The 16,483-nt window shown below is 37.2% G+C and overlaps 1 pseudogene; it reads right to left on the bottom strand.

The window, feature by feature from the left end:
• Positions 1–7,916: 7,916 nt before the first annotated feature.
• On the bottom strand, positions 7,917–14,962 carry LOC101446877 (superkiller complex protein 8 pseudogene; annotated as a pseudogene).
• Between the last annotated feature and the right edge of the window lie 1,521 nt (positions 14,963–16,483).

Genomic DNA, 16,483 nt, shown 5'->3' with positions numbered 1-16,483 from the left:
AAAATAAGAGCAGAAATCAATGAAATTTAGAATTCAGCCAGAAAAAAAGAGAGAAGACACAAATTACTGTTAGCAGGAATGAATGAGAGAGCATCACTGTAGGTACTGCAGATGATAAAAGGATAATAAAAGAATACTACGAACAACATTTTGCCAATAAATATGATAACTTAACTAAAATAGATACATTTCTTGAAAGACAAGAAGTCCCAAAATCTAATCAAGGAACAGATTACCTGCATAATGCTGTATCTATTTTAAAAATTGAATTTGTAGTTTAGAACCTTACCACAAATAAATTCCTATGCTGGGATAGCTATACTGATGATCACTATCAAACAAGTACAGAAGAAGTAATACCAATTGTATTTTCCCAGAAAATTCAAAATGATGAAACTTGTCACAACTTATTTTGTGAGACCAACATTTTGCTGAAAACAAAAATTGGAAAGACATTTCAGAAAAAGAAAACTATTGAATGATACCTCTCATGAACATGAGTGCAAACAATTTTAACAAAGTATTAGCAGATTGAAGCTAACACTGCATAGAAAGGATAATACATCATGGTGATTAAAGATGCTAGTTAAAAATTCTGAAATTCTATTCATTATAATTCACCACATCAACAAATCATTTTTAAAATCTGTAAATAGGTACAAAAATATTTGATAAAATTCAGTATGCACTTAAGAGAGTTTGACATAGAAACTAGAAACATAAAGGAAATTCCCTTATAAAAGACATCTGTAAAAATATCTACAGCTAACTTCATATTTGATAGTGAAAAACAATGCTTTTTTTTTAAGGTACACAACAAGACAAAGTGACTGCTGTCATCTCTTCTATGCAACATTTTACTTTAGATTCTTACCAATGAAACACAGCAAGTAAAAAAAAAAGCATATATATTCAGAAGAAAGAAATAAAATTGTCTTTATTTGCAGATGCTACGATTATATACAGAGAAAATCCTATGGAATCTACAGAAAAGAAACTCAAGCTGTTAAGTGAATTTAGCAAGATCATACTAAAAGACTACTGTATTTCTATGTAGCAGTACTAAATAACTGGAAATTAAACTTTAGAAAACAATTCAATTTAAAAGTGTCCAAAAGATTAAATACTTAGGAATAAAGTTGACAAAAGAAGTACCAGATTTCTAAAATTTAAAACATTACTGAAGAAAATTAAAAGAGGTAAATAATTTGTGTAATACCCTTTACATAGTTTGAAAGCCTCTATATGACTTAGAAGTTAATTCTACCCCAAATAATCTATAGATTCAACACAATCCCTATAAAAAGGCTAGCAGGATATTTTATAGAACTTAATAAGTATATTCTAAAATTTATGGAGATAAGGAAAAATCTATAATGGTTAAAACAGACTTGAAAAAAAATCACAAAATTATAGGACATGTACTACCTGATTTCAAGGCTTACTATAAATCTACATATAAACATAAGGGCGGACATATAGATCAACGGAATAGAACAGAAGCCAAAAGTTGGTATTCATATATATGATCCATTGACCTTCGATAAAGGAGCTAAGTCAATTCAACGGCAAAAGATGAATTTCAGCCTATACCTCACATCACTGAAAAATTAACCAAAAAGGAATGAATAGAAACATTGTTTTCAACAAAATTTAAAACATCTGCTCATCGAAACAAATTTAAAAATGAAAAGGTAAACCACAGGTTGGGAGAAATAATTCCAAAACATATCTGTTAAAGGATTTGAATTTGGAATATATAAAGAATTCTTATAAATCAATAATAGGAAACAAGCAACCAATTAAATAAATGGGTAAAAGATTGGAATAGTCTTTTAACCAAAGTAGATATATGAGTGGCAAGTACACACATAGGAAGGTTCACAACATTACAAGACATGAGAAAAATGCAAAATAAAACTACAATGATATACTATTACACACCTACTAGAATGCATAAAACTAATAGAATTGACAATGCTGAACATTGATTAGGATTTGGAGCAAAAGAATATCTTTATACATTGCTTCTGGATTTGTCAAAAGTGTTATTTTCTTATAAAATTAATTATATCCTTGTCGTATGTTGTAGATTGAATAATTGCTGCCAAGTCCTAATCCACAAAATCTGTGAATATGTTAATATAGAAAAAGAGACATTGCAGATGTGATTGAGTTAAGGATAATGAGATGGGTCAATTTTCCTGGATTATATCTGGATAGGCCCAATGATGTAATTACAAGTGTGCTTATAAGAGCAACTAAGAGAGAGAGACTGTTTTGAAGAGAGAAGACCATGTGAGGAAAGAAGCAAAGAGAATTTTCAAGATGCAACACTGGTGCCTTTGAAGATGGAGGAAGAGGCCAAGAGCCAAGGGATGCAGCTCTAGAAACTAGAGGAAAGCAAGGAAACAGATTTCCCCCCTAAAGCCTCCAGAAGGAACCATCCCTGCCAACACTAACTTTGGATTTCTGGCGTCCAGAACTGTAAGAGAACAAATGAATGCTGTTTTAAGCCCCTGAATTTGTGGTCTTTTGTTACAGCAGCAATAGGAAACAAATACACCGTATGTCAGCCATTCTGCTCCTATGTATTTATCCAAGAGAAATGAAAACATATGTCCACATAAAGACCTGTATGTGAATGTTTATAGCAGCTTCTTCAAAATAACCAAAAATCTGGAAACAACCCAACTGTCCATTAACTGGTGAATGAATAAACAATCTGTGCATCATCCATACCATGGAATGCTTTTCTGTAAAATAAAGGAATGAAATGCTAGTACATGCAAAACCATTACTGAATCTCAAATATGCTTAGTAAAAGAAGCTGGACATGAAATTCATACTGTGTGATTACAAGTATATGACATTCTGAAAAACAAAACTATAGAGACAGAAAATATATCAGTGGTTACCAGGATTTGGGAGTGGAGAAGAGGGACTGACTACAAAGGGAATCACTATCAAGGAAATTTTGAGGTGATGAAAATGTTCTGTATCTTGGTTTTGCTGGTGGTAATGTGATTCCAGACATTTGTCAAAATTCATGAAACTGTACATTTAAAATGAGTGAATTGTATTGTGTATAACTTATGCTTCAATATATTTGACTTAAAAAGCAAAGAAACAATAAATTCCAAACTCAGGATAGTTGTAAAACGTTTGACAAAATTCAACATCCTATTCAAGTAGGCTATATCCTTTATCTTAATCTTTGGTGACAGGTTCCCTGATTTCTAGTTAAGTGACTACCCTGAAATTCTCAGTCTATCCAAACAAATACATTATGTTTGGACTACTACCCTTAAATGTATTATGTTTAGACTATTACTAAGGTAAGACTATATGAGTCTGAAGATACAAGGAGAAATTCTAAGTGAGATAATTTAAGCCAATAATATTTTACATCTAAGTTACCTAAAAAGATGTATAATCCTCTGTTCTAATTGCAAATTGTCAAGAAAGGATGAGATAATTAAAACTAAGAAATCTTCATGGAGAAAACGAATTATTTAGGATCTTCCTACCCTCTTAAGTCTGTAAGAGAAGGAGAAAGGCCTTCGGAAATAAGCTCACCTTTCTTGACTTGTGGGCATCAGACAAAAAGTCACCACATGGGAAGGTGGATCAGAGAGAACTTTGGAAAAACCCAAGATATTGCAGCAAGTGTGGAAGTAGACACCGGCAAAAAGATAGCATAGGTAGAGTGTTTCCAATAGAAGACAAGAATGAAGTGAAGAGATTTAAGAATGACAGTGCCCATCCCAGGAACAGAGTGTCTGCAACTGCAAGCAAGACAGTTCCATCCATCCGCCCCATGGGATCTAAGCCCTCTCTCAGTTAGAAACAGAGCAGGCATTACGATCCAAAAATCCTCAAGACTGGGGAATGAAGGACTAAATTAGACTTATTATTATTCCAGCAATGGAAGAACTTTTTTATAAGGGCCATGGCCACCAGAGGTTCTGAGGAGAGGGAGAGGGAAGAATAGGTGTAGTAACGTAGGGGCATTTTTTGGACCTTGGAATTGTCCTGTATGACATTGCAATGATGGATCCAAGCCATTATACACTTTGTCATAGCCTATAAAATTGTGCGGTGCAGAGTGTAAACTATAATGGAAATTATAGTCCAAGGTTACCAGCAATGCTTCAATATGTGTCCATCAATTGTAACAAATGTACCACACTAATGAAAGTGTTAATATAGGGTGTTAATATAGGAAAGTGTGGGAGGGAGAGAGGGTGGGGCATATGAGAATCTCCTATATTTTTTATGTAACATTTATGTAATCTAAAGCTTCTTTAAAAATAAAAATTTTAAAAATAGTACAGTTATAAAAAAAAGAATGAGGTGAACTGTTACTAAAACTGAACTAATAAAGAAAAAGTTCTTTGAAAGAAAACAATTCATGATTTCAATGGAACGAGGATTATCCTGTGTGCAAAAAATTAGAATGAATCAACTTAAAAAATTTTAATTGAACCTCAGATTTTCTTGGGTTCTGAATCCTCATAAAGTGATTTCCTGGGGTGGCTAGCACACAATGACAAACCAGAAGCCTTCTTTAGAGTATTTTGTGGTGAGTTACCTTTCTTTCTTGATGTATAAATTATTCTAAGGAAATGTCTGTTTTGGGGGGGTAATGAAGATTGAGATTGGTAAATATGAAATTTCAAAATACTTTTATGAAGAAAAGAATTAAAACAGCATATACAAAAAGTAACTTATACCTTCATTTTAGTCTTCTTTAAAATTATTCCTAAAATTTTATTTTGAAAGTGTTCAAACCAACAGCAAAGATGACAAAATAATGAGCACATATATATCCTTCACCTACATTTATAAATTCACAAATTGCTAAGAGTTGCCAGATTTTCTCACTCTTAAATAGTGACCAAAATAAGTGAAGACAGAGTTTTCAACATTATGAGACTTATCCCCTCAATACTTTGGTAAGTATATCCTAAGAATTAAGGTCATTCTCCCACACAACCACAGTAGCATTGTCACACCTAGTACATTTAACTTTGACACAATAATATTATCTAACAGAATCTGCATTCAAATTTTGGATCCAGTCAGAGCTCATTTACGCTCTGGGTTGCCATGTCCTTTCAGTTCTCTTTACTAGAGAACTATTCTCCTCACCTTTTTTGTTGTTTGTTTTTCATGACATTGACATTTTTGAGGAGTCCAGGTCAATTGTCTTGTTTGCAGAATGTCCCATAATTTGCATCTGTCTAATTGCTTCACAGTAAGATTCAGGTGAAACATTTTTGGTAAGCAGCTACAAGGGAGATAACAGGGTATGTTCCATCTCCTTTGGCCAGTAATAGCCTGAGCCCCCAAATATCAATATATGTTATTCATTTGCTCTATCCTATGATTCAGGCAAAATTGTTTCAGCATTATCTTTACCAACAAAAAAAGAGTTAGATTATCTGTTTGATATAGAGTTAAGTTCATTTTTTTGTTTGTCTTCAATTATAGAGTGTACTCTTTTTTCATTAAGTGTATTTTTGAATATGTAAATTTTAAATGGTTCTAACTCAAAATTTCATAAAAAATATACTAGAAAAGTCTCTTGCCCATCCCTATCTCTTTCACCTTCTCTGCACCTACCTCTACTGGTAAACATTTACTTTAGTAGCTGGTTCATCCTTCCTGTGTTTCTTTCGGCAAAAATAAGTATTAATGTATGTTGGGGAACAGATGAGGCTCAAGTGGTTGAGCGCCTGCTTCCCACATGAGAAGTCCCCGTTTGGTTCCCAGTGGTTCCCCCCCAAAAAACATAAAAACAAACAACAAGCAAAGCAAAGAAAAAACCAACTTAGGAGGGTCAATGTGGCTCAGTGGTTGAGTGCTATCTTCCTACCTTCGAGGTACTGGGTTCAATCTCCAGCCTCGATGGCTCAAAAAAAACACACACCCCCGGAAAAAAAACAGTATATGTGTCTGTGTTTATGTGTACCATCTATATTGACATATTTACATAATATATATTTTTAAATATGTGTATTTATATACTTTTACTCTTTTTCTTTCATGAAAGATAGAAAATTGGATATATTCTTTTACATACTGCATATTTTCATTCAACAATATTATCTTCCTAATCATTACATATCAGTCCATAGAGATTTCCCTTATTGTTTTTTAGGACTGAATAGCACCCTACTGTGTAGTTATATCACTGCTTTTTTCAACCAGTCTCCTGAGGATAGATATTTAGGGTGTTTCCAATCTTTGTAATTACAAGTAATGCAACAATGAATAATCTTGGATAATGTCAAAAAAATCATTAGCAATTAAAAAATAGATACATCCCACTATATAAAAATAAAATAGATAATATTAGGGTGCCAAAAATATGATCAAAGACCAATGATAGAAGATACCTAGGGAGGAAAATATGTGCAACATTTGTCATTGATACAGAGCTAATCTCCATAGTATGTAAACAGTTCTTTTCATTTAGGGGAAAAGGATCAACAGCAAATAGAAAAATGGCCAAGGACATAAAAAGACAATTTACAGTAATATTATAATATTTTTGCAGCAATGGCAAAGAAGATACTATATCAATTCTAAGGGTCAACAATAGGGGTCTGTGCAGGGGTATGGGATTTTTCCTTTTGGAGTAATGAAAACGTTCTAAAATTGACTGAGATGATGACAACACAACTCTGAGTTGAAAGAGCCACTGAGTATGCACTTTGGATGGAGTGTACAAGGCATGGGACTTTGTAATGGTGAATCCTGATGTGGAAGATGGACTGTGGCTAAGAGAACAAATATGAGAATGTTCTCTCATGAACTAGTACAAATACATAACAAATACTACCACAGGGGATTAATAATAGGATGGGTTGGGGGAAAATACACTAACTGTAAAATGTGGACTAAGTTACTCATACTTTTTTGATGATGATTTTTCATAGTTTGTAACAAGTTTCACAACACTGCAAGGTGTTGATGGTGGGGTGATGTATGGAAGCACTGTATGATGTTATACATGTTTGTTTTGTAATTTCACAACTTTTACAATACACCTATTGTTTATGTATGTTTGTGTATGAATGCTATACTTCAATAACATTTTTAAAATGAAAAAAGATAGTTTAAAGAAATTGATGGTCAAATGGCACTTAAATATATGAAAATATGTTTTCAACCTAACTTAGAAAAATATATATTGAAACTACACTGAAAAATTATTTTTCACACATCAAGCTGGCAAAAATTCAGAAGTTTTATATCACACATTCATGAGATTATTTTATACTTTCAATTTTTATAAAGTTTTCATGGGCAAACAGAATGACAAAATATACTGGAAACATGTCAATAGTTAAGACAACTACATCTGTGTTTACCTTTTAGTCCTGCAAGCCCAGGTAAAGGAATTTACTCTGCAGGTACACCTTCAAAACACATTTTTAAATTAAAAATATGATTTAGAAGTTGTAACCAATGTTATTATTTTTAAGCTATGGAGGATGAACTCTGAAATTCCCTACCATGTGTGCTGTTTTACTCTTTTTCAAACAATAGAAGAGCTTCACTTCTGAAGTTATAATAAGTAATGGGAAACAAATATTTTTAACTTCCTTTGAAGAAAAATTCTATTCTAGTATCTGACTCCTGCTTTTATCAACGGATGATAAAAAATTAGTTCAAAAGACTGGATTAATCTGCAGCATTTTTCCTTGCTCTGAGAGCACTTTGTGTTAAAGTATTAGCAGCATTTCCAATAAAATACACAAAAAAAGATTTATATTGTATGTACAAAATTTAAGACTTTTATGCCATAAATGCTTTGTTTCTTTCTTTTAATCAACCTGAAAAGGTAAGGAATGTCATGATTATCAGTATGTTCTCTATAGTATCAGCCTAGAAAACTTTGGTGTTTAAATTGGACAATCATTGGTGTGAATTTCCTGGTCATCTCTGACAGCACAAATTTTGAACTGCTTCTGTTGTGTTTAATCCCCCAGACCTGATCTTGGTGAGTAAAGAAGGTGTAAATACCAGTCCTTCTTCTCACATCCCCAATTTTTACACTTTTGTCAGATGAGCTGCAAACAAAGTGAGTGTCATCAGCACAAAATGCCACATTCAGCACCCAGGATGCGTGGTCACTCAGCGTGCTGGACAAGTTGGTGTGCTGTCCATCATGGCTCTTGATACAGTTATCTTCTGAAGCACTGACTAGGAGTTGAGAATCCAGGAAAAGGTCAACGAATAAATAGGCATAGCATGGACTTGCAGCTTGTGGAGAAGTTTGCCAGTTTCAAAAATACTGATGATTTCATCTATGGCTCCACTGGGCAAATATTTCCCAGCAGGACTATATGCAGTATTCAGAACGAATTTTCCTCTTGTGTCCAAAAAATATTCCTTTTTCCTAACCAGCTCAGGGACATCTAAGATTCAAATATAGGATAAGGACCAAGGAGGTCTGTTGTACAAATTACTGGGTACCAAATAAAGAAAACCTCCCTTATTATTATTGTTACTTATATTTTTTACTTTTTAAATTTTTATCATAGTTAAAAGTATGCTACCTTGAAAATGCATAAGAATAGCTATAAAAATGCCCTCTTCCTTCTCTATCTCCTTCTCCTTCTCATCATTCTCCTCCTCCTCTCCTCCCCTTCTGTCTCCTCCTCCTCCTCCCTCTTTCCTCTTCTTCCACTACTGCTGCTTTCTTCCACCCATACCATGCTCACCTCCACATCGTTGCCTTCTCTCTTGCCATTTTTGTGAAGCACCCTCATTTCTCCTCTATACCCAGCCACATTCTACTCACCCAACGGTGTCCTCTCAAGCACCAACCTGCTAGTGAGAATTTCCTGAAGACCAAGTCACACTTAGGGTCACTTCTGACACATAGACTCAGTACCATTTCATTAATACTGATCCTGACTCTCTGAAACACATAATACATTATATCAATATTTGTCATGGTATTATAAATAAATTGCAATGTATGCTGCTACTTTACTTCCTTATCATTCCATAAATGTTTGCCCTTTATCCTCATCTTGATTATAAATTACTTATTTTTTGCCTAGTAGATGCTCAACATGTACATGCTGTATTGGATGCTATGAAATTGCCACACATTACTGACTGGAAAGAGAAAGTTCTTTCCACTTAGGACCTTGTTTAATTTTGACCCTTCAATTAAACACTACAATTGCAAAGGAGCAGAGTGGTAGAAAGGAAATGAAAATAAAATCACAGTGAAGCAGGGAGTGGGTATGGCTCAAGTGGTTGAGCCCCGGTTTCCCACATATGAGACCCCAGGTTCAAACCCCGGCCTCCAGCACCTCAAAACACAGACAAACAAACAAAAAACACAGTGAAGACCTGGACCGGCTCTCAGAAGTCCCAGGTTCTTGGCCTGCTTCTCCCACTTAGGGGCTCTGTGAATGTTGATCATTCATTCACTTAGGCTTTTAACAGGTGGTATTCATAATTCACCCCCTGGCTTCCTCACAGGAGTGCTTTAATGACAAAACAGAGCAATGCCAGCAAAAGAACTTTGAAACTCTAAAGCCATATCGATGGTCATGTCACTTGAGGGCAAGAACCTTCATTTCTCCAACTTCTTATCTGCCAAGTTCCTAGCACAATACAGGTATACAGTTGGGTTCTGAAAGGCTGTTTGAATTGAATTTACGTGTGATAGGGGCCCAGCTTTTTCTTACCCATGAGTCATTTAGATGCTCCTAAGTTAGGGCTAAAGAATGACAGGCCACCAACAAACCACTGTCATCAGGGTCTTCATCCTGAACCAGCTCAGTCACAACATCAAAAATGCTTTCCATCTTCCTTATTTTGATTTTAGTTACTTGTTATTATATTAAGGACTTCATCTTGCTCCTCAAACAATAACCTTAAATTTTTTTTCTCAGTAAAACTTCAATATTTTATTTTATGTCATGTTATTTTATTTTACTTTATTTTATTTTAGTTTAGTTTATTGAAAGAAGTTTTAGATTACATAAATGTTACATCTAAAATGCAAGGGGATTTCCATATACCCCACCCTCTCCTCCTTCCACATTTTCCCCCATTAACAAATCTTTCATTAGTGTGGTACATTTTTTACAATTGATGAACACATATTGAAGCTTTGCTACTAACCATGGTCTATAGTTTACTTTATAGTGCTAGAGTACAATTCAGATACAACCTGATATAGACGCCCTGTCTCACGTCACCTCTCACCTCAATGGTAGGAAGTTGGCTTAAGTTGGATTCCCCCAGAAGGAGACCTGGAGACAGTGATTTGAGGTGATCCCAGGACTGGCATGGAAGTGAGAGGGGAAAGGATACATTCCCAAGCCAATTACCCCTGTGACTAATGGGAGCTTAGTCCCACAGGGGAACACTGGGAGGTCTCTGTGGACCACCTGCCACAGAGTTCCCCTGCCAGAGGGCTGCAGGAATTGGAGATGCATTCGCCCACCTCTTCAGTCACTGGCTTGAGGGGTACTGGGTTTTTCTGGAACTTCCAACCTGCTGGTGCCCTTGGACAGAGCAGGTTGCTGCTTTGTATAGATGCCCTATCTCACGTCACCTGCAGAAAGAGCCCTCCAACAGCTGGAGCCTGGGCTGCTGTGTATAAGGGCTACCAGGATACAGGTGAGCACCATCAGCCCCCGTGGCCCTGTGTCCCTCTGCCCTGTCCCTGTGCCTGTGACCACTGTGTGAACGATGTGTGTTTCTCTTCTCATTTCAGGACCTACCCAGTGCTGCCCAGTTACGACTGACACTGCCCTGCTTCAGCATCACCTCCCTTTGTTCTACATAAATATTTCCCTAGTAGATAAGCCTCAAAAGAAGCAGCTCCACTAAAGACCAGTATGAACATGTATGTGTTTGCTTGGAGATTTGGACAGACTGAGCAGCCGCAGGTCCTGGCAGAGAAACGAGGCTGTGGTTAGCAGTTAAGTCTCTCTGCCCTGATCCCTGTGCTACCGACAACCTGTTTTTCTTCTCAAGCCTAAGAAAAATGAGGCATTTCTGCTTTTCTCTTCTCACCATTTTTCTCCAGCTACAGTATCATTCTTGTTCCTTTGCAGGTCTCTTTCTGTCAAGGATTTCCACATGATTTACTGGCTGACTGTCTCAACAGACTCCCAACAGGCCTGGCGTATTTGCAGCCTTGCAGTTGCTTGTCTTCAGTCCCCATCTTCTCCTGAGAGGGCCCCTTTCTTGTCAGTTATTCTCTTTTTGCACATGCCTGACCACTGCTCTCTGTGATCCTGGTCTTAACTCCGATGCCCCATTCACTGACCACCCAAGGTTTCCCTCCTCCCATTCTTCCTAATGCCATTAATATTTCTCTGTCCTGTAACCAGTGCCTCTCTTACCTGGTAAGTTCCTGAGAGCAAGTCAGGGAAGTTTGTCTGTAAAGGATCAGACAGTAAATATTTTATGTGTGTGGGCCATACAGTCTGTCCCAACTACTCGGCCCTGCAGTCGTAATGTGAAAGCAGCACCAGACAATACATAAATGAATGAACGTGACTGTGTTCCAATAAAACTTTCTTTCCAAAATGGTGCAGTGGGCCAGATTTGGCCTGCAGTCTGTTCTCCCCTGCTCTATAGTTTAACAAAGACTTTCTCTCAAAATGCCCAGTAACAAGTGCTCAATAAACATTTGTTGAAATGTTGAAACGACTTGAGTATGGGCAAATGAATTAATGTTTTTATGTTAGCTGAGATGTTTCATGGAAACAACAGATTTTCATATAAATGCCTAAAAGAATTCCCATGATTTCTTGGAATTAAATGAACAACTACCTCACTATTTTTTTAAGGGATCATTATAAATATACTACACACCTCAGCATCCCCATGATTTTCAAAGACCTGAGCTATTTTCAAGCTAATATAGCATCAAGTGCACATTAAATTTAAAAAAGGGGAAAAAGGTAAAGACAAATGAGTTTATATGGTTAAGAGACTTCAAAATGAGTCAGGAGGTCATCCCAGATGGAACCCTTATGCATGTCTCAGCAGGACCTCAAAGACAGCCAAAGTAGATACTACCCCAAATAGTGGTGCTCCTGAGGGCTCTGGAGACACCCAGGTCCTATGGTCATGGCAGATAGCTCCAGAGGTTGGTTCCTTGCCAGTGGGCCCTACTTGGAGTTTGTGTTCCTGAGTGTGACAGAGTTGGACTTAGATATGACTTCTCTACACATGCCCCTTCTGTCTCCTTTATTTGAACCTATAGTTGGTGCTCGAGTTGGTAGGTGTATGCCCTAGAGACTTGAATCTCTGGGATGTCCATGTGCCGATTGGGCCCTGAGCCTCAGCACAGTTGCAACTCCTACTCTTCAGTTCATTAGACTCACCCAGGGTAACTAACAAGGAGGTGGGGATGGACACCATCACACCAAGGAACCAAGAGAGTCTACAACTGCAAGCAAGAGAGGCCCATCCATCAGCCATATGGGACTGAATCCCACTCTCAATTAGAGGTGGAGTGGGCATTACCATCCCAGAATCCTCAGGAATGGAGAATAAAATATGGACTAGAGTGGACTTACTGGTATTATACTATAGATTTATTGTGATTCTAGCAATGGAAGAAATTATATCATTGATGTGGAGACAGTGGCCATGGGCGGTGCTGAAGTCAGGGAGAGGGACAAAGAGGTATAAAACAGGAACAATTTCAGGACTTAGAATTGTCCTGAGTGACAGATATGGGTCATTATACATATGGTCATAACCCACAGAATTGAATGGGAGAGAGTGTAAACTACAATGTAAACTATAATCCATGCTTAATGTTCCAAAATGTGTTCATCAACTGCAATGAATGTACCACACTAATGAAAGCAGTTGTTAATGTGAGGAAGGGTGGGAAGTGTCGGGAGTGGGGCATAATGGAATCCCTTATATTTTTTTATTTAACATTTCGTGTAATCTAAGTATCTTTTAAAAATAAATTTAAAAGATATTAAAAATAAATAAAGTGTACCAGACTTCAGGACGATGGCCAAGAAATGTATTCTGTAATTACTTCAGGAAAATGAGATATATAAATATCCTGGAGGAAAGTAGTTCACATTTTAAACACATCTAATTTAATACCCTTCCCTCGAATAAAGTCTTCCTTAAAATAAAAAAAAAAAATAAATAAATAAAGGAGGCAGAGGAGAAAGCTATATCCTACAATTGTGTATTTTTAAAGGAATCTGCAGATGATAGTTTCATATACCTTTTCCAAGTGAGGGAATGGTGAGGGGGATTTTGGAGGAGGTAGAAGAGAAGGTAAGATCATGATGTAATAGTAAATGAGATATTTTGAGATGATAGGACCTTCTCACCAATCCTCTAGATTGACTTCCTCACCTTGAGAGTGGACAATTTGGCCCCAGGCCATATTTTTGGTCTCATCACTAGCCATTCCCCCAAAAAGCCTCAGGCTTGAGTCACAATGGAAAAGCTGTTCCTTAAATTTTACTTAAATTTACAAACCTTTCACACCTCACTAGTTTGCTTGCACTGTCTGTTGATTTTAATTTTTTAAATCTTGTTTCATTTTTTTAAGTTTTAAAAAATTATGATGTAAAAATTTTCAAACAGCATGAAAGCTTTTGAAGTAAAACATAAAATACCTTACTCCCATTCCCCGGTTCAAATCTCCACATGGACTTTTTGAAAAAAAATTTTAGGATAGGCAAGGGAGTAAAGAGTTTATTAAGAAACAAGAAAAGAGTGCACAGTCCTAAACACAGATGTGGGCATGCTGCAGGGGGAGACGTGTGCCTGGGGCCCCAGGACAGGACTTTTTAAAGTCTTTCCTCCTCTGCTTTCACAATGTTGACTTTTAGATTCTTCTGGTAGATAACAGTAGCCACTATTAGAGGTTGGATAGTGTTTGTTAGTTACTCCCAAACCCAGCCAAGTTCTTCACATCTTAATCTCATAACGAGTTATAATGAAAGCAAGTCTCAGACACATGTAGACTTTTGCTAAATAGTTATTAGCGAGCCTCTGCCATCCCAGTCCTTCAGCTTGGTACATGGGCTCATGAAATCTCATTTCTTTGGGTGACTAACTTCGCACGGAAGTGTCCTTCAAGGCAAACTTGACAGTATTCCGGAGGCAGGACGATGTTTGCTTTCTGGTTAAGCACCAGGTGATGGGGGAGGTGATCACCTGCATGTGTGGATACACTTGGGACTGTTTTGGATCATCTTGGGTGCTGTTCCTAAGAGTGAAGGATGAGGAACTCCCTAGATTCTTATGCCTTCTTCATGCAAGAAGTATCTCTAAAATGGTTCAGACAATCTCATATCCTGAATATCACTGACATCACCACTTCCAAGTCTATCATACTAACTTAACTTTAACAGATAAAAAACATTTCTAACATTTATTAGGCTGCTTACTAAAATCTCTGCTGATCACAAGATGAAGGCAACTGAAACACCTAAATTAAATGTACCTGGAACTCTAGTGAACCATCCTCAAATGTGCATTCGTGATCATAGCAACTGATCGCATAGCAAGTATAACACAATCTAACAAATGCACATATAATAATTCATAGTCTTTGGTAAAGTACTTTTTTTTTTGAGAGCAAAGTTTTTTTTATTTGTTCATTTCTTACATTTAAAATATTCTTTGATGACATCCTTGGTCTGAGATTCTTTGCCATAGTCTTTAACAGCCACACAACTGCAGCCAACTACTTTACGGGGTTTGCCCTCTCTGTCGATTTTACTACCCATTCACCCAGTTTCTTGGGGAGCACAGAGGGTCTCCACCAGCTTGACACGCATGGGTTCATCACAACTGGAGGCACACAGAGATGGCCTTGGCGCTTGTCTAAGGCTTTGGCAGCGTCGCGGATCCCACGTGCTAGGCCATCGTGGATGAGGGCAGTTTTTAGCACCTTGTAATGCAGTGTTGATTCCATTACACCTCCAGCAACGATGCCTTCCTCGGCCACGGCGGTGGGTTGCGCGTGGAGCCCAATCTTGAAATCCCCCGAGCCTCCGCCTCCGCGTGGCTCCGCGGAGGCAGGGAAAGAAACTGGTAAAGTACTTTAAAGTGAATTTTAGCCATCGTGATGGAAGTAATTTCTAGAAAAAGAAAGTTGTGCCCTCTTCGCTCCTGAGACATAATCAAGCAGTCCATACTGCTCCCAACCATTTCATTTTCACAGATTGTCGCAAAAAGAAAAAGGATGGTAGCAGGAAGAGCAGATGTAAAATATCACCACGGTCTCATTCTCTTTCTCCCTACTTCTTACTCTGAAATAACAAAGATTTCATATCTCCTTCATTGAGTATTTACTGAGTATGTATGATGTACCAAGCCCTGAGCAGTATACATTCTGACAATAGCAAACTTACCCAGAAACATTACATAAGCATTTCACATGGTGCCTGGCATATAGCAGGCGGTCCATAAATGTTTGTTGCATCTCCTATGGTCTTATTGGATATCCAACTATATCAATTAGAATTAATGATTCTACAGTGCCCCCAAGAATCTGCATTCCTTACTATTACATATTTCTAAACATTTGTGTAGCAAAGTAAAGATTCGAATTCTGATTTTTAGTCTCTTTCTTTGCAGTTCAGACACCAGCAGAATCAGGAAAATAATAGTGCGTGGTGGGCAGATATTTAATAAAATTTATTTGTTCAAAAAGATATATATATATATACACATACATAGATACAGATAAATTCTGTTTTTAAGGAAGTAGAGAAAAAGGGAACAAGGAAATCCCTCAAATATTAAAATGCAAGGGAATAGCACGTTATCATTTTTGTCATATGTAGATTTCATTTATTTCTCCCCTCCATTCTCTGCACTGGTGAGGTTATTTTCATGGTTGGAAATAACTATTAATTCATTCAGCACATATTTCCTGAGTACTACATGCCAGGGATCGTATTCAACAGTGAATAAAATAGACAAAATCCCTTCCCTCACGGAGTTTGCATACAAGTGGAAGTGGCGGGAGGGGAGTATGGATACATGCTATGATGGGTGGTGGGAAGAAATGATAGTAGGAAAGGGAGATCAGGGAGTGTTAGTATGAGGTGGGGTTCAGAATATACCCCGCTGGTAATGTATCATTGAGAAGAGACCTGAAGAAGTGAGGAAGGGAACCATGGGGATATGGGAAAAGAGCGTTACAAAAAGAGGAAACAGTAAATGCAAAGATCCTTGGCAGGGAAGTGAGTCAGATGAGGATGGAGTCAGAAAGGAGTGGGAGGGCTAAAGCAGGTAGGGCCCTTTGGGTCATTGTAAGGACTTGCCCTTTATTTTAAGTAGGGAGATACTTGGGAAGCCTTCAAACAGCATTGAGCTGAAGACAACATATTATAAGAGGGTCTTCCTGCTGCTATGTGAAGAATAGTCTGTAGGGAGCTGAGGACCAAAGAGGGGAGGCCAGTTTAAAGGTGATTTCAAGAGTCTAGGG

Source organism: Dasypus novemcinctus, chromosome 5 (assembly GCF_030445035.2).
Source record: "Dasypus novemcinctus isolate mDasNov1 chromosome 5, mDasNov1.1.hap2, whole genome shotgun sequence".
NCBI lineage: Eukaryota > Metazoa > Chordata > Mammalia > Cingulata > Dasypodidae > Dasypus > Dasypus novemcinctus.
This window is presented reverse-complemented; position numbering and strand designations above follow the sequence as displayed.